The following is an 18548-nucleotide window of genomic DNA, read 5'->3' as shown; positions in this document are numbered from 1 at the left end:
ACACACACACACACATACACACACACACACACAGTACTACCACGTTATCCTGCATCAATCGGCTCTTGGACCTTGACATTTAGCAGCCCCACTCCCAAAACACACAGACACACACACACACACTAGGGTTGCACGACATTGACTGAATGTGATATTGCAACATCAATATGAATTCCGATATTTTGAAACATATGTAAAATTACAAAATAGATTCATAACAAATTAAACAAGTTTTTTTACAACAAAAGGTTTATTTCAACTGACAGTCAAATTGGACTGGTCCAACATGAAGAAATAACTGGACCATGTCTACAGAACAGGACCTGGAATATTCTGCACAGTGCTCTGGCTTCTTGTATCTTCTGCTGCTATGTAACGAGTATGACCGGTCCAAGATGGCGGCTGGAAATCTCGTGCTCCGCAGCCAATGCGGCATCTACTCTTTATTATGACTATGCGTGCGAGTATAAAAAGTTTCGGTGCTCTCATGACGTCACAATTGCGCACAAAAGCTTGGCTGCAGCTACTGTGTAACGCCCTTTGGGCTACCTGGTTCTACACCTGTCCTGTCCATGTCTCCCAATAGAGTATTATCCCAACATTGTATATATTGTATAGTTAAAGCTGAACTGAAAATTAACACTGGACCAAGCTAAATTTAAATCTGGGTGCTACCCTTTATTTTTTTACTGACACAAAGGAAAGGGATTCACTAATCATTTGCCTTTTCTCCCCATTTTCTGAGCTGTGCTTTTCTAAAAAAGGACTTCTTCATCGTATGATGGGGATCAGTGTGATTTCTTGCAGCAGGATATGCATTAATAGCATAATGTTTGGGCATGTGGAGACATAAAATCTGGATTTCAAAAATCTGTTCAAATGATTTGTCTTTTAAAAGGAAAGGCTGGGCACTGCCAAGGTGCTCTTGAGCAAGGCCCCGACCCCCCCTCTGCTCGGGGCGCCTTTCCCCCCCACTCTGACATCTCTCCATTTAGTGCATGTATAGGTACTGAGCATATGTTTGTAATTCAGACCTGTGTGTAATGTGTGTAATAACCACAGAGTGTGAATTGTAATTTCCCCTTGTGGGACTAATAAAGGATACATTAATCTTAATCTTATACATGACCTGTTTACTTTTACAGTACAAAATGTGACTCAGTCTAAATGCCATCTGGCAATATTAAGGGTGGAAGCTAAAAACCAGCATGCAAACGCCATGGTTTTACACATTAAAAGAGTCTTAAAAGTCTGTTGGGTAGTTTGTGGGGCGGCTGTGGCTCAGTGGTAGAGCGGTTGCCTGCCAATCGGAAGGTTGGTGGTTCGATCCCCGCCCCTGCAGTCATTGTCGAAGTGTCCTTGGGCAAGACACTGAACCCCGAGTTGCCCCCGGTGCTGCGCATCGGTGTGTGAATGTTTATCTGATGAGCAGGCGGCACCTTGTACGGCAGCCCCGGCCACAGTGTATGAATGTGTGTGAATGGTGAATGTTTCCTGTAGATGTAAAAGCGCTTTGAGCAGTTGTTAAGACTGGAAAAGCGCTCTATAAATACAACACATTTACATTTACATGTTAACATTGTCACCACTGACACTTTTCAGCAAGAAACGCGTTTATTTGCATTATTAACATTGCAAAGGTTAACACAATCTATGTTTAATGTACTAGTATTGCAGACTAATAATTAATTTCATAGTATACACCAGTTACACAGATTAAAAAAATCAATTAAGTGGCTATAACTTCTTTGCCAAGCTTCAAAATGGAAAACTGGTGAGGAACAAATTTGGCCCAGTGCTAAATGTAGTCCCGGACTCAAGAGTGCTTAAACTGTCTTGGTTGGAGATACTACCCATGTATGAGCAGGAAAGAGATAGGTCTGCAAGGGAAGAGAATGCCTCAAACCACCAAATAGCTATTTAGTGCATTGCCAGGTATTTACAGCAGGACAAAACTTTAACTCATTCTGCGTGCTGGACATGACAGGTTGGCTCCTGCGGAAGAGGCAACCTCAGAGTCAGGATGTGGTCAAGAATTTACAATCCCTGATCTGAGTACTTACTGCACTTGTGGGACAGACTGAGCTCTGCAAGGACACAAGGGTCAAACAATTGCTTAAAACGAGTAAGCGCATTACTAAACTGGACTACCAATGTTGTTTTGAAACATACACCAATTATTGCAGTCAGTGTCTGATGCATTTGCAGTAGAGTCTTGTGTATATGTTTGATTCATTTGCCAAATTTAAAGTGTCCTTAGAGATATAGCTTGGCCATATTTGACTATTAAGGGATGTTTTTTCATTCCCTCTTCATGCAAAATCTCCCACCCACCCCCGGTACAAAATGCTTGACTGTCATTCAAAACCCTTTTTGAGTGTAAGTAAGGGTGTGTTAAGATTGTCATCAATACTGAAAAACTGCAGCCCGATCATTCATTTCAGTGAAGCCACTTTCTTAACACAGCAGGTTGCCAATGCATCCCTTACACTGTTTCATAGTATTACAATCTGAATTTTTAACCCTAAGAATTTAACCAGCATGCAGAGGACTGTTTCCCAAAATTTGCAATATGCAAACTGTGATTTTTCAACTGGAGCTACTTTCCATCTTATCAATTGACATACTTGTGACCCATGCAAGTGCATGCTAGAACCCTGTAAGACTTGCAAATGCAGCTACCCTGTATGCAAGCAACATCATTAGGGAAAGTTGACGTTTGAACATTTGCATTCTTTATGCAAAACAGGGTTTACAAAACACTTTTGTCAAATGTTTCTGTTTGAAGCTTATACTGATTATATTTTTTATTATCTAAGTCTCTTCTCACAGTGTAATTTGGTATATCGTTTTGTTTGGATGATATTACCTTGTAACAGATTCTAGGTGATTTTGTAACTCTATAACTGGACTGAAATTAAAACTCTAATGAATGAAAGAAGGACAAAACAGAGAGATTTGCCATGTTTACGGGGATTGATTTTTTTTCTCTGTGCATTTTGTTTTCCATCCTGATCAAGAGCATTCTCTGAAACAGGGAAAAAAACAGCCCTTATATCTGTAACCATGCCAACTTTGGAGAGGTGAACCTGAACCGTTGACGCTAACTTAAAAAACAACAGTATTACCCTTTAAAAAGAGTCGCTGCTTTAAGCTCAGTGATCCATGACATGATGTGACATGGCATTCTCTCTCCATCCCAAATAAAAGCTCCACAGTGTTTTTTTACAGGTCAGTCCACACTTAGTTAATCCACTTCCAGAGGAGATCCACCTTCTCCCTCTTGTGCCCTTCCTGTTCCTTTCAAGCAAAGAAAAACTAAACTGAAGGGGCTCTTTGACAGCCACCGCAGCCCCTTCTTTTCTAATCTAGCATCCTAATTAGTGCCTTTAAGTGAATGCAGATCCTTATGCACAGTGCCATATGCAGGACTGAATATTCATGCGGGCACTGAGCTGGCTGTCCCTGCTCTGGCCCAAACGCAGCATTTCTTTTGCCCTCATTATTCTGACACGCTGACAAAGAGCAACAGGGTAAAGAACAAGGAGGAGAGAGCAAAGTCAGTATCTGGCAAAAGTTCACTCCAAACTTCATGATACTGGGAAGAAATAAATCATCTAACTTGATTCCTGGGAAACGTGTTCTCGTATTCTTGACTAATCGCTGAAAGTGGAGGTTTTCATGTTTCAGCTCATAATTTATCAATTGTGACTATTTGACATTACTGCCAACGGTTTGCCAAAGCGAAAGCATTGAAATGCATTTCCTACCCTCTGGCCTTCCCTTATAGGCAGCGGGAATTTGGGAAATATAAGTTACTGCTTCTTGTCTTTAAAATTGAAACAGCTGTGAAAGTGTAATTTACAGTACCAGGATCTGGTATAAATCACAATAGTGCATCAGATACACAAAGAAAACCAAAAGGCAACTATTATCTACGCAGCAAAAGAAATCCATTCTAAACTCTCATTGATTTTTAGTTCATCTTATGTACATATGTCATGAAAATCAATGTGCAGGGACTTGCTTGAGGTTTGTAATCCATCACAGTGAATATTTAGTTGCGTCATTGTAGTGTTGTGTAGTGCAATTACAATTAGGGACTGATTTTGAGTCAGCATCCAAAAGGTGTGTTAATGAAAAATTAAACGATAAAAACACAATAAGCAAACAGTTAAATTATTTGTTTTGGCTTATTCCAACCTGCATGATTGTTTGTGTATTTTGCTCCATCGGACTTTGTTGTGATCAAAAAAGTCAATGTCGCCGTGGGTTGTAGATCATTTGGCAGAGCCTGTCAGCCATGAATGCATTGCTGATGGTTTACTCCCTGCTCTTGCTGTCCTTGAGCAAGACTGTATGATATTTTCTAATAACTGTCATTGGTTCTGGGGTTTGTAATCACCGGGGTGGATCTGTTAGACTACACAAGAGGACGCGTCAAAGGTTTCTTGTACCTACTGGAAGGCTGCACAGGTTCCCACTTGTGTTGCATGTGGTTTCTACAGTAACAGAAAATAACATCCATACCACTATGATATGCTATGATATAACATTTAACTCAAAATGAAATAAGTTAAACTAAAAGTCCTATAATTTTTTTCCACATGGTATCAATACAATACACAGACCGTAAAATAAAATAGTGAAAATAAAGTGAACAGCCAAACTATGAACAAAGAAATCCTCTATTTGTTTGTAGTAAATAACTATGAGATAACTACGTATATCATATTACACACAGATACACCCTGAACACTTATTATATTCAATCATCCTGTATTTACCACGAATGTATAACACATAAGCATTCTTACAAATTAATTGACCCACACAACCTCCTGTATGCAGCACAACTTCTATTCCAAACAATATAATAATAATGTAACCTACCCTTATTATTTCAAACTTTTTCACTCTGTTGATATATATTCACACACACAGACCCAATACAAAAATAGGACCCATACACATGCATTATGTATGAAGAGATGTCAGAGAAAGGGGGCTCACAGATGGCGCCCTGTGCAGTTGGGGGTTTGGTTCCATGCTCAAGTGCACCTCTGCAGTGCCCAGGAGGTGAACTGGCACCCCTCCAACTACCAGTCCAAACTCCATACACGGTCCACTTGGGGAGTTGAACCGACTACCCCACGAATCCTAAGACAAGTCGCCACAGACGGAGCTTGATTACATGTTGTCCAATGAAATTTGAACTGGGCCTGAACATGACGTGCAAGCCTTCTTAACAAAGTCTTTACTCCAAATTACTTCCAATAGTCACTTAAGAACATTTCCTGTGGTGTATTACTTTTAATACTACAATTTTATTTAGTTTTTACTATTTATACTGAACCAAAGTAAAAGGAAATTTGTGGTTGCCCAGGACATTTATACAGATGACTCTAGTTACTGTTAAGCAGTTGGCAGTAAATATGTAATACCGTTAAAGTATTAAAACATTTTGCTGTCATTTTTGGGGTAAAATGTTTCCAAAAGTTGTTCTTCTCTGAGAGAAAGAGTCTCTGTGATTACCAGGCTGATAAGATAACATCATCTTTATAAACAAAGGCTGCTATATCACACATATTTTTTTCAATATCGTGTAAATAATGAGACATTCCTCCTATCCTGACATCATAATAACAGTAAAGTGCACAGTGTATGACAGGCATTTTAATTGGTACTCAGCAAGCAAAGTGTGTAATTTAGTAAAATAGCTGCGGCTAGCACTTTCTCTCACAAACTGTGCACGTTTGTTTCAGTTGTCAGAATGGCAGCGTACACTGAACAGTGGTGTCAAGGTAAGTCATTGAGAGGCAGCGGTAACAAGCGGGCGTGTGTGTGTGTGTGAGGGTGAATGTCAAAATTTTTTGATGATTGCCTCTATGGAAGGAGAACTGTGAGGGGAAGAATGAAGAGCTGAGCAGCTCCAGCATTGACAGTGCTGCCTGTCCTTCACCTAGCTGCTCCCCTCAGGCTTCCACACCTCCAGCAGCCTCTCGCTTGGACGAGCTCCAAGTGCCAAGGTCAGGAGAGCACTGTCATTCAACACCACCGTCTCTCGCTCTCGCTCTCGCTCTCTCTTGCTTTCTGTGTGTGTGTGTGTGTCTGTGTGATGTGGGTAAGTGGAGGGCTTAGGGGATACGGACATGTGCGCACGAGCAAACACAAGCCTAGACGTGTGTTTGTGTATTAGTTGCTGTGGTAACTGCTAAAGACAGTAACAATGGCAACAGCGATGGAGTTGGTACTTTATCTCTTCAGGCTGTGTTTAAGTGTGTGTGTGTGTGTGTGTGTGTGTGTGTGTGCGTGTGCGCGTGTGTGTGCCTGAGTCACAATCACGTCAGACTCTCCACAGGCTCTGACAATCCCACCACAGCTCTGGATCATCTATATGTCAAAACACCACACCAGTGTCCTGAGCAACAGCCTTCCGGTAACGCTTTCAAATAATGGTGCGTGAATTAGCATGAATTCCCGCATGACTTTATGCAAGAAAAAGCATGAATACATTCATGTTGTACTTCATTAACTATCAGTAATGTACACCAATTCATAGTATCTTGAGCATGACGTAATGCTGGAATAATACGTTAATTAATTATTATTATTATAATAACAATTGATTTCAATCATCATGATTTCTGATTTCTTAATGATGTTCATGTATTCATCATTGGTAAGTCTTAAATTAAAGTGACTGAAAACTGAACTTATAGTGTTGTAAACAACATTAAGTAAACATTACTTTGTTACTTCATCATCTTTTTGGCCCTTCAAATAAAGTGCTGAATTGGTCCATATTTAACATTGATAAATAAGATATGATTAATGGTGGCATATGCAGCAATCATTTTTGTGACTCCTCATATAAAATGTGTCGAACAATTTCAGGTGTACAGCTGGGTGAGTATTGTTCTCAGGCATCACTGTTTAAGTGCCTCATGTTGTCATTAATAAAGCAACTATAAAAATGCATCTGCAGTATACTGTATTTTGTGTAAAAATTGTGATAGTTAGCCAACCCACTCATTTAATTCTTAAAACGTTTAATTTTATGCCACTAGTAATCGTTTTAAGTATTGCTGTTAAAGAAGGATCAGGTTAGTACTTTATTTCAAGGGCCTCAAACATGATAAAGTAATGAAGAAGTATTTTTTTGATAACCTTGATTACAACACTACAATTGTACACTTTACTAAACAGATTGACCAAACACATGAACATCATTTATAAATCAGAAACCATAATGATTGAATTACAGGACCTTAATTGATGCAGTAATGAATGAATTGTTCCTGCATTAAATCATGCACGAGATAGTATTAATGCTTGCACATTACAGATAGATAATGAAGTACTACATGAATGAAGTCATGCATTAATTCATGATAATCCATGTACCATTATTATAAAGTTTTACCAATATTCCTTCCTTTAAATGAAATAAAATCTAAAATTGGACTATATACATAGACAAATTAAGCTCTGGTACTGACTTAAACGTGTTGAAAAAAATAGACCAGATAATATTACCAATTAAATCAACACACTTTTACCATATTTATATTACATACACAATGCATGTGTTGAAAGCTAACAACAGCCTTGATACAAATTGTAGCATGTAGCCTCACTAATTGATTTACTTTTAAAGTACTAAGAAATCCTTGTGAGTCTGCTTCTGACTGGGTGTAAATGAAGTCAGTTGGGGAAATAGTTTAAGCCAGAAACTCCAGAAAATAAAAATCTACAAGAAAAGCTATTCTACTACTACTGTAGAAACTCACAGAAGTATCAAGTACAGTAAGCTGATGAATACTTCTGTTAGAAAGAGGGCAACAAACTTGCTTTCCATCAGGTTTTACTGACTATTTATACTGTGTCAATGGAAGCATTTAAGGCTTATGTGTGTCACAGAGAAAACATTTGAAAGTTGTATTATGTTAAAACATCTGATGTTCAACTGTGTTCCTTGACAACTTGTTTTCTGTTTGTCTGCAGATCATGTAACACTAACACTAATCCTAACCCAGGTACTAAATTGAGCATCCACTCGACTGTCTAATCTTTACAACAAATGCACATTACCAAAAAGGCTCAATCTAATTACTGATCAATTGAACTGTAAGGTTTTTCTGCTGTGTTTTTGATTCCATCTGTCCCAGATTAGACGCTTCCTACTGTTATGGATCCTGCCAGCTACAACACCAAGTCTGGTTTCTCCGTCTCAGTTTCCGTCTTCACCATAAACTGTCTGCCGTCTACAGTAAAAGTGTGAGAGGAGACAGTGGTTTGGCAGTGAGGCATAGTCCTTCTGATGTTGGTGATCCTGCTCTCCTCCCTTCTTGTCATCACACTGGAGGGTCTCCCGGTTAAGTTTAGGGAGTGCTCACTGCTCACCTCCCCTGTCCCCTCTCTTTTGATACTTCTCTCTTTCCCACTGACTTCATCTTCTCTCTCTAATTGCCATTTATTTATGTCCACGTTACTACACTGAGTGCCCCTAGCCAATTGCTCGGCTGAAAAAAAGGGACTCTATTTACAGACTGTTATCTGTATGCTGGTGTTTATTCCTTGCCTATTAAGTGTCCTCTTTACATCATTTATTCCCAATGATGATGCAGATCCTGATCATCCAGCCACCGATTACCAACCACTCTTTTATTCCTCTGTCAAATTTCGTCTCCAATCTGCCTGAGAATTCTGTCTGACCTCGCTCTCTGTCTCTCTCTCTCTCTCTTTCTCTTTCTATATTATTGTCATTTTTTTTCTCCCCGGCCCTACAGGAAACGTCTGCCCCCGCGGTGGTTTTTACAATCTGATTCGGTAATGAGAGGAAATGAGAGTTTGTCTGCTTCAGAGGCAGACGAGCGAGAGAAGAGTCAAACTTCTCCGTCCCCGGGTGGGAAAACAAAGCATTTCACAGCCATTTCTGGGGGCTGCAGACGGATAACTACTTAAAGCATGGATTGTTCTATGGTTAAACTCTGCTGATTCCATGCTGAGAAATATAAAATAAAACCATAATTAGTGATTTCATCAGTTGAGGTGAGGAAATTGTAAAGGAGAGGGAGATAAAAACAGTACTTGTGTAATTATTACATCATCATTTTGCCTCACCACCCTGCCAGGTAGCCAGCCAGGTCAGGCTAACATTGGCCGACTGTCGGCTCAATCAGTTGTGTGATTTATCGGTGACCCAGCTCTGGCCCTTACTTCACTGCCAGATTTGGCAAGTGTGTGTGACAGATTTAGGTGGAGATAGAACTCATGTTAACAGTCTATATGGTCTTTTATGGAACATAATTGAAAAGCGGGTTTTGACATGGGCAACAAGGAATGCCAAATTTAGGCCTACTGTTTAGCCAAATCATTTTGGTTTCTTGGCGGCAATAGCGTGACGGCTGCTTGATCACAATGACCATTTTAACAATTCTGTGCAGCAGCCTTCTACCACCCACCATGTAAAGTTGATCGAGATTTGTTATCATGTTCCAAAATGAATGAGATAGGAAACAATATTTTCATCATGCTACATCTCCACACTAGCTTTATGCTTGTTCTGTGCTTTGCTCACAGTCAAGATTCATAATTCAAATAATGGATAACACTAAGAGAAAATATTTAGGAGGTGAAAATATTTTGGAGACCATCTTGACTGTGATCGTTTTTTGTGTCATTTGCAGAAAATGTTAGTCTGTAAATCAATTTCATGCACTAAGAGTCACATTTGCGATCTGTAAGAATTTGTAATGTGGAAATGAAGGGATTAAAGTGGATAACAAAATCTGATCAAGAAGAGGTTGTGTTTGCATAAATATTTATGACCACACAGCAATACAACGACTGACTGTCACCTTTATCCACTTTACTGTGTTTCGGAATTGCTTTCCCTGACCGATCCAAGATATTTGTGGTGTATTGAGTGTATTTCTTTTGTCGCACGATCTTTCATTTCAACAGTTTAGAACTTTGTACCCACAAAGCAACCTAGTGACCAGAAACTAATTTGAACAATACTGAATGTGTAACACGCAACACACAGCTTTTGTCACTTTACAAAAGGGACTAATAGACAAATGGAGGACATCAGCACTGAGTGGATGTTGAAATAATCTGCAATGGTCCCGTGTGGTGGATTAATAGAATAAATTACTCTGCTTTCAAGCAGAACAGAGGCCTAATGCAATCCTTGTTCTCACTTTGATTAATAGAATAATTACATTTATGCATTTAATTGCACAGGTAGAAGAATGCTCTCTTATTATTTCCAATTTCATGCACTCTTGGAGGATTTTCATATTGATTGCATATGCATCACCCCTAAATGGCTGTACTCATAGCCCCCGCTGTCATAAATTACAGTTATATTAGTCCCTTGATATGTATCTGTTTTCCGTGTGCAACTTCCACATTATTAATTAAGTTGTGAAGTCTGGATTTAAACGAAGGTAATAGCTGTAAAAATAAATATCTTAAGGTCTGTTCAGCAAATGTGGTAACATGGAATATCTTTGAGGAACGGGCTTACTGGCTGTGTGGTGTTTACATGTCCAAACAGACAGTAAAGGCAGCACAGTCCACACACACGCACGCACCCATGCACACACGCCGGTACGCACGTACCCACACACACATATATACTACATATGCTGTATATATATATATATATATATATATATACAGTATATGTATATGTATATGTGCGTGTATATACAGATTGCTATTTTACTACAACCAGCTATGTTTAACAACCAGCATCTCAGATGGAGTTGAGTACACCGATTTATGGGTATTTTCAGGGATATTACCGGAGAAAGAGTTTTGGAAATCAACATGTGAAATATGTCATGAGAGGCAACAGGAACATGAAGCTTCAATATTGTGTTTTTATTTCCAAGATGATGACATTTCAGGACCGTATGTGAGTTCAAACGGGGACTAACCTGTCTCACTATCACGTTTCTCTTCTACTGCTACATGCCACAGCTGGACTGTTCTGCATTCAACATGTAGACAGATGTGTATATGTCAACATTACATCCTGTTTTTTATGTACACTTATTCATATTTGCATTTTAGTGTTTTATCTATTATATTTATTTATGCATATACCTTTGCCTATATGCTGCTTCTAGGTGAAGAACCTCAAAAATTCTGTGATCTTAATCTCTTCAGAAACTGTTTCCACATTGAGGGTGTAAGACAGTCTTTATTCACCTTATTACTGCATTCCCCTTATTTACTGTAATTTAAGAATTTACGTAAACTGTTGTTATTGTAATGATGGTATTCCATTTTTAAGGTTATTTTTTCTGGTCTGCCAACATTAATCGAGATAATTTGCTGGTGCTGCTTTTTGCTGTTAATGCTAACTCAATTCCCGCATCTGTTTCACCTTAAAAGCCCTCCGTCGTTACAGGGGGCATATCCCAACTGAATCCTGTAGTGAAGTGCATTTGTACAGGAAGCTCTATGTGGTCTCTGTTTTTTCTACATCTTTGCATCTTTGTTTTTCCACTTTTATCTTATCAAGTGTTTTTTTTGTGTGTTTTTAGTGTTAGAAGTATAATGGCAGAATAATGTGAGACTAATACAGTATAATACTTATTTTCTGTATAATACTAATTAGTTTTGTTTGTTTTGAGTTCAATTAGTTTTTTTCAGTGAATAAGGTGCTGCATGCTTGTTCTACCCAACGTTTTGTGAGCAGGTGGTTGGTGTGGGCGGTGGGCGTACAAACACAGACACAGCAACAAATGGACACAGCGACGCCATAGACTTCGACGGAAACCAGTGAAAGAAAATAGAAGCACTTTTCCGGTGATGGGTGAGCGTTACTGCGCAGCCTCCACCTGAGCTTGACAACGTAGATGTGACATGAGCAACCTGTCTGAAAGTTGTAAGTCTTCTGGTAGCTGTGCCAAGAGAAATCTGTTTGTTCGTGGATAAATATTACTTCATACAGTTTGGATTCACTTGCCACATGCTAAAGTATTTTTAATCCATCAAAACGTTGCTGAAGTATTTTGTTACAAGGCTTTCATGGGCTCTCTATGGGCTTCCTCCTTGACTGTATGCCTGCACGTCCGCCAATTGCCTGTGATCTTCTCCTGACTATGCGGTAATTCTATTATGCGACAGAAAGTCGGGTATATGACACAATCGTTAGCCTATTCTTTCAAAAACATTTGCTTTGGAGTCATAACGTGAGATCCAAGGTAATGGAACCTTTCATACATTGTCGTGTTACTTTGGAAAAAAACAACGGACAAATAGGCTATTTAAATGCTTCAGATGCCCAGTCACATTGATGCCAAAATGAATGGGAGTCAATGGAATGGTAGCAGAGGAGGTACGCTTTGTTGATGCTCGCTTACCCCCTTGCATACAAAGCATTCGACTTTGACATTAGAGATCAGGATTCACATCCTGCATGGTTTGGATCAGGCAACAAAAATAACTTGTTTAACGTTAATAATAGAATAATAACTTTGGTTTATTGCTTGAAGTCCCCGTTGACTTTTTAAATATTTTGTCAAAACTAAACATAAAAAATGTTAGTCATGCTGTCGTTGATACAAGCAGATGATTCATTGCAAGATAAGATGTTGCAGGAAAAGAACTATAACAAAATACATTGTCAGCGTTTGTCAACATTTAGCAGATACATTCAGTATGAATATTTTGCAACATGGAAGACACGTTTAATAAAACCAAATACTCAATTTTTTGATACAAAAACGATTACTTTTATCCAAATGCATTTAGTTTGGCAAATTTGTTGTATACAAATGTAATGGTGGTAATGATTTTTCTTCCCTGTTATAGGTCTTTTGGGGCACACATATGCAAACAGAGAACATATACATAAATGCAAAGCAGAACATGTATATATTAATGTGATACCCAATGTATTATTGATCACAGAGGAGAAAATAATCCACAGCCTCAGGACAGATTCCACATGGCTGTCCGGTGATGACATGACACCTGTCCAATTTGATACTCAGTTTGTGCATGGTTCAGAGCTTGGTTTTCCCGTGTGTGTGTCTCTGCCCCTTTAGCCTCCTCTACCCTGCATAATGTCATTCATTGCCTAATGTTCAGGGTGGGAGGTACAACCGGTGGATTGTAGAGAAGTTCGTCCCTGAATGAGCAATATCCTGTTCATCACAGCTCTGTGCAGCCCCCAGCTGTCAACACATAATATGTAGAGGATGAATAAATCAGTAATGGGGCACCGTAGGTTGAGATGTTTGCTACCTTGACAAAGCCTTGGGGCATCTGAGCAAACCCAACCTGCTCTGGACTTCCCCTAATCAGCTGCTGTCCATCATGGCTTTCCCCGCTCTGCTGCTACTGCTGCTGCTGAGTCGGCCGATCCGGAGAATCGGCCTCCAATGCTGCCGACACCAAACTGCTATCTCTAAATATACACAAATTAGCTGCTTGAGCGAGGCATGCTCCAGGGCATCATTTAATTGGCAGATACTGAATGACATCCTCTGCTCTGTTTCTTCATCATCTGGCAGAGAGAGAGAGAGAGAGAGAGAGAGAGAGAGAGAGAGAGAGAGAGAGAGAGAGAAAGAGAGAGAGAGAAATGAACAGACTCAGGCAGAGGCAGAGATTTTGGAAGTGACCTTGTCTAAATCCAGCAGGTCCTAACCTCCTCGTCTCCCATGCAACACCGCATATTCCTGAATATTATTTCCGTATATTTTGCATTCATGCACCGGATTTCACTTGCATGTTCTGTTTTACTTTTCTATTTACTGCAACTTCCCATAAGAAATGTATAATGCACACTTACTCATGCATTTCAAGCTTCAGCTTCCTGCTGGCTACCACACTGCTGTCTCTGATTGACTTAGTAAAGGCTGTTGCTGTATTGTTACATTAAGCATAGCAATGGCAATCAGAAATCCCCGAAACAGTAGACGCTTGTCCTTGTGCCGAGAAAACTCAGAATGTATCAAGGTCAGAAACACAGTGGGTGATGTCACAAACACACCTGCAGACACACACACAGATCCATGTTTTTCATACAATACTGTATGTCCTGTCTTCCTCGCCTGCACCGGTGCTAAGTATTTTACTTTTGCACCTTCTTATTAACCTTTAGAAACTGAGGGAAATTTCAAGTACTTTCACTGAAATTACACGTAACAATTTCCACATTCACATATGTGTGAAACAGGCTGAAAAGCTACTGCAAAATTAGTTGTTTGGCCTTCCGGAGCTAAAGTTTGTAGTTTCTTGTTGTTTCAATCAACATGACACAGCAAGAAGACAAACAAGCTCCAGCATCGGGTCAATGTGATTCAGTGTCATCTGTGACTGTTGTGATAATATGCATAATACAGTTTACTCATGTCATCACCATTTGACTTCATGCTGCCACTTGTCCCATCTGCACATACTTGTATCCCTGGCTTTGTTGTGCATGTGGGTGGGAAGCCTGCTGGGGTGATGTCCTTGACAGTTTACCTACATGCAGGGGAATGGAACTGGGGAGCATTAACTTCTGGTGGTGCTCTTGGTGGTGCTCCTCTCTTATAGGTTAAACAAAAGAAGCAGCTGGTGAAAGTGTTTCTCAGAGATTTAGCATGTCTGTCCTTTTATGGGGCAAGAGTAGCGTGTGCAAGGAGAAGGACTGCAACACATGACGGAACTGCAGAAGGGTTATAAAGGTAGTTGGACGCCATCTTTATAAATTTCTAACTTCCAATGTCAGCAACAAAGATGCTTGTTGAATGTGTGACCGGGCCATTACCTGCTTACATCGACAAAGTCAAATAGTAGTGTAGGCTAGTCTGCTACAGTTTACAGACATTGCCACACACGCATTGTGAAAGTGTCCTGCACTTAGTAGCTAAAAACTGATGAGCTTGGTAGATACTTAGCTTGATCTAACAACTGTCAGCCGTTTTTCTTAATCTGAACTCAGTTTAGCTTGATGTATTAGTGTCTTGTCGGAAAACACCGGTGTGAGCACCACCATTCTTTAAAAATAGACAAGCTCGCTCTCTTAATGGACTTAAAGAAATTAATGAAAGTAAATTGTTAACCACTTGAAATTTGCACCTGGTCAACAACTCAAATGTTCTTATTAACAGCATGCCTGGACATAACTTGTAATTTTGAAAGGCTATAGTGTTAGCACCTGTCAAGCCTTGATAAGCTAATTAAGAGGCAGTTAGCCCATTGAGGGAGCCACGGAGTTGATCTGAAGCCAGATTGTGTGTGTGTGTGTGTGTGTGTGTGTTTGTGTGTGTTTGTGCGTGTCTGTGCTGCTATTAGCCATTAAGGGTTTTACGCTGGACTGACTTCACACAATGAGGACCGGGACGGAGCTGTCCTTCATACAGAGAGAGGAAAAGCCACATTAATGGAGGTGGAGGATTCGTATTCTCTCTGTCCTTCCAACCCTCTTTCCCTCTCTCATTACCCGTCTGTGGAGTCCCTCGTTTGTTTCACATGCTCTTCATAAGAAACAATAAACTGACCTCCTTCCCCTCACCCCGAGGGTGCTTCCTTTGGAGAGACGGGGGCCTCTGAAAGACAGAGTGCAAGTGTGTGTGACGCATTGTGTGAGAGTGTATTAGTGTGAGGGTCTGAGTAATTAAGTGCGTGATGAGTATGTGTGTGTGTGTGTCTGTGTAATGGCCGGTATGTGGGTTCACTCGTCTGTGTGCGTGGTTGCATGTGTAAATGTGATCACAAGTGTGAGTGTGTGTGATCTGTTTCCAATTAGCCTTCTTGTGTCCCTAGTAGCCCGGAGGCATGACTAATGTCTTGGTGGACTGAAGACCCAGCTGATGTTGGTGAAAGGGCCTCCATCTGCTGCGAGAACATCACAATGAGGAGCTGGGCAGTCACAGGGACTAAAGCCGTCGAGCATCATGGGAATGACAGTGAGGGGGGAATAAGCTATTAGAGACAAATTGTGCTTGGGGGGCCACCTTCACTTGCACATGGTGAAGAATGTGATTAGCACCGTCTAGAACGCAACAGTGAGAGCACAATCACAAGGGTGCGCTTAGACACAAACACACACACACACACACACACACACACACACACACACACACAGTGTGTGCACGTTATTAAGGGTGCTCTGAATAATCCAGATGTCAATGCTTTCCAATTTGTGCCTCACAATGTGTTATGAAAGTGAAAAGAAATCCATCATATAATTTTTTTTACATATCTTCATGTTCTAATATTTCAGACCTGCTTTATGTCCTACTCTGATTCCTGTCAATCATTTCACACCCACAGTCTCATCTGTCAAAACTATGTAAACTACATAACTTTATTGAACACATTCATGTCTTATTAATCTCTCATCCGGGTCAGAAGTTCATTTGAGCTGCTGTACTGTCGGTTTCGCACTGTGAGCTTTATATTTGATCAACAACACACAAGTACCAAAGGCTACTGTCGTGCCAACATTAAAGTTAATATTGTCTGCTTTAAATAACACCAACATTCTCTCATGATGTGCAAAATCTGAGATTTTTAAAAGCCAGAAACCCCGAAAGGTAGACTGACACACTTTCCACAGTTTAAAGAAATTAAGCAAGAAGATATAACATTGATGACTCCTGTTCAATTCAGTTTTGTGTTGATTGGGAAACAGATTCATGGTTGACTGTTTGGTTTGGTTTGTTTTGGTGTGAAGATGAGAAATCAGTTTGTATCAACACCAGAATTTTATGTGAGAAGCGGTTATTCCAGCATATTATAGCAACAGAGGAAATCTCTTTCCGCCTCTTTCCAATCACGTTGATGTATTTTTATTTTATTTATTAAGCCTAACTTATAAAGTTAGGCTTTTAGCATTTGGTTCAGATTCAGGAATTTCTTTCTTAATAAACATTTTCATTTCAACTACTGCACACACTTGCAATTGTAATGTAAGCATATTACTATACTACAAGACATCTAACCCCAAAAATGAGTTTAAGGGAGCGTAGGACTCACACCTTTCAGAGATTAGCTTACAGTTAATGTCACCATACTTGCTCATCTGTAGGCATGCTTACATCAAGAATTTCTGCTTTTTCCAAGAAGAAAAGAAAACAGAGTTACCTACGATTGACAGAAAAAAAGACTTGTGTTTTGGCAATAGATTTACAAAAGAAAAGGCTGTATATTGTGTACTTTTTTTTATAAAAAGGATGTTTTCATCTCTGCAGCAACAGTAGAATCTGCAATTTGTACTGGACCCTTCATTCCTGCCTGTCTAACACCCTGTCCACGGCTGTGACATTGGAGGATTGGGTTTGCACAGAAAAAAAAGCTCTGGTTGGCAGAGTCTGCCTGTTACACGCTGTACATTGAGATCTTCTCACTGAGTCATGACACACACACACACACTCACACACACAGAGTTTAATCAGTGGTCTATTATTGTGGCTGTCGATGAATTGCTTGGATGCTGGGGAACAGTCTTGGACACACTGAATGTACAGCTGGTGGGTAACAACCTTTTGTCTTCACAGCATGGTGGCAGTGTGAGGTGGGGGGTAATGTGGGTCCCATAGGATGGAAAATGTCCACTGAAACCCCCAAGAAAAGGGCTGTTATCCTGAATACTTTCTTTTTTTTTACATTTCCGACACAGACTAGGCAGAACATTCAAACCTAATAATTACAGCTTGGTACATAGAAGTCTTATTAGGTTAGTAATTACTGCTAAACCATCAGATAAAATGTTTTTATCTTTTTATATCTTGTCCATTAAATTTGTGAAAAGAAAAACGCTGATTTTGTGTTGTAAAACAACAAACAAATTATTTAAAAGTAATATATTTATTTATATATATATATATATATATATATATGTATATATAGTAAAAAAACTAACCACATTACTCGAACTTACTCTTATTTGGATTACAAGTATTACTTGGCTACTTGCCCAGTATGACATTCACTCTTTGCTGCAACTTTGCTGAAATCTGTGGAGGAACTGCCATTTTAGAAGGGAGTCAAGGGCAAACCACATGCTGTCAAACAAACAGGTTGTTAAGCAATCCACAGTTTAGTCACCTCAACTAAACACAATTATTTGCACAAATTACTCTAAGGATAGGATGGCAGGTTACAGCTTGCAGCGGACAGTTACGGTAATACCTTAGAAAATGGATGTTCAACTCGTGTTGTAAAAGATAGAAAACAGATACTGTCCCTTAAAGCAGGTCTCCTGAGGACAGTTTGCTCATCAACAAAGTGTGAGTCTGTGAATCAGCACATCTGAGGTGTTTGCACTTTTTACCTGTGAGTGTTTGTGTGTGTTTGTGCATGTGTGTGTTTGTGTGTGTGTGTGTGTGTGTGTGTGTGTGTGTGTGTGTGTGTGTGTGTGTGTGTGTGTGTGGGTGTGTGCATGTGTGTGTGTTTGTGCGTCAGATAGGAGGCTAGCAGCTCATTAAGAGTGATATATGGATGTCCTCCAAAGCTGCTGATTGTTAGTGATAAGAGATCCTTGAAAATAAACACACACACACACACACACACACACACACACACACAAA

At 39.8% G+C, this 18548-nt stretch overlaps 1 long non-coding RNA gene across 1 annotated transcript; it reads right to left on the bottom strand.

Annotated features, from left to right (window-relative positions):
* Positions 1–202: 202 nt before the first annotated feature.
* Positions 203–17485, bottom strand: LOC117945734. The gene is made up of 3 exons (XR_004656881.1): positions 17474–17485; positions 7987–7993; positions 203–323 (listed from the first exon to the last, which is right to left on the bottom strand). It is a non-coding gene; the product is annotated as an uncharacterized LOC117945734 (long non-coding RNA).
* Positions 17486–18548: the final 1063 nt, after the last annotated feature.

This window comes from Etheostoma cragini, chromosome 1, assembly GCF_013103735.1.
Source record: "Etheostoma cragini isolate CJK2018 chromosome 1, CSU_Ecrag_1.0, whole genome shotgun sequence".
NCBI lineage: Eukaryota > Metazoa > Chordata > Actinopteri > Perciformes > Percidae > Etheostoma > Etheostoma cragini.
This window is presented reverse-complemented; position numbering and strand designations above follow the sequence as displayed.